Below are 1,259 nucleotides of genomic sequence, written 5' to 3'. Positions count from 1 at the left end.
GAGAGAGAGAGAGAGAGAGAGAGAGAGAGAAGAGAACGAGAGAGAGAAAACGAGAGAGAGAAGAGAACGAGAGAGAGAAAACGAGAGAGAGAGAGAGAAGAGAACGAGAGAGAAAGAGAGAGAGAGAGAAATCGAGAAAGAGAGAGAAAGAGAGAGAGAAAGAGAGAGAGAAAGAGGAAGAGAGAGAGAGAGAGAGAGAGAGAGAGAGAGAAGAGAACGAGAGAGAGAAAACGAGAGAGAGAAGAGAACGAGAGAGAGAAAACGAGAGAGAGAGAGAGAAGAGAACGAGAGAGAAAGAGAGAGAGAGAGAAATCGAGAAAGAGAGAGAAAGAGAGAGAGAAAGAGAGAGAGAAAGAGGAAGAGAGAGAGAGAGAGAGAGAGAGAGAGAGAGAAGAGAACGAGAGAGAGAGAACGAGAGAGAGAGAGAGAAAGAGAGAGAGAAAGAGAGAGAGAGATGATAAACACAAAGGAAGTGCTAAGTGTCAGGGAGGACCCTCGTGTAGTGTGACGTAAGAGCTCCCAAGTGGCCTCGCTCCCTCGTCTATCTCGTCTCAATGGCTTGCCCGCGGAATTTTTAGACTTGGCTTTTCTTTTTGTTTGTTTGTTTGTTTGTTTGTTTGTTTGTTTGTTTTTGGGGTTGGTTTTTTCCACGTCCTCCAAATCTAACTTTTTTTTGTTTTTGTTTTTGTTGGGGTTTTTCGTGCATTTCAAGCAGCTCATCTGAGTAGCGTACGTATGTGATTAAAGATAGAAGACAAGGCAAGCGTCCAAAAGTGTTATCCGAATGGGAGAAAGTAATCCGCTTATCCGGACCCGAACAGTGAACACTGGCCTAGTTTTTGACTTCAAGACATACCGTTTGATCAAATTAAACCTTTCAATCAGCATCAAATATGTTTGTTTTGGAAGATCTGGTGGACTTGCGCCAAGATGATACTGAACTGTACCGTCATTCCACATTAATGTATGTCAAATTTTCAATGTGAGTGGTTGGCGGGTGCTCTGGTGTGGTTTGCTCCTTCTGTCCTATCAAACATCTATAGCCTTTATCTCCCCTCCTTTTTTGTTGTTTGTTACTCTCTTGTAACACCTCTAATCTTCGGCACTTATATGACCTTATTGTGTTGCTAGTGCCGTAAAACACTTACTAACACTTTTTAAAAATTTCAACTACAAAAAAAATTAATTAAAATCAGGTAGGCTACGTTGTGGAGTTTGATGAGACGTATCGATTAGTCTTAGTCTTAGTCTTAGTCTCA

General features: G+C 41.8%; 1 protein-coding gene across 1 annotated transcript in view; it reads right to left on the bottom strand.

Moving 5' to 3' along the window:
* The window catches only part of LOC101862038, a gene marked incomplete at its 3' end in the record, with an annotated part of 15,814 nt that overhangs the window by 12,810 nt on the left and 1,745 nt on the right, over nt 1-1,259 (bottom strand).

Source organism: Aplysia californica, unplaced genomic scaffold (genome assembly GCF_000002075.1).
Source record: "Aplysia californica isolate F4 #8 unplaced genomic scaffold, AplCal3.0 scaffold00217, whole genome shotgun sequence".
Taxonomy (NCBI): Eukaryota; Metazoa; Mollusca; class Gastropoda; order Aplysiida; family Aplysiidae; genus Aplysia; species Aplysia californica.
The sequence above is the reverse complement of the archived record's forward strand: the minus strand, read 5'-3'. Positions and strand labels throughout refer to the sequence as shown.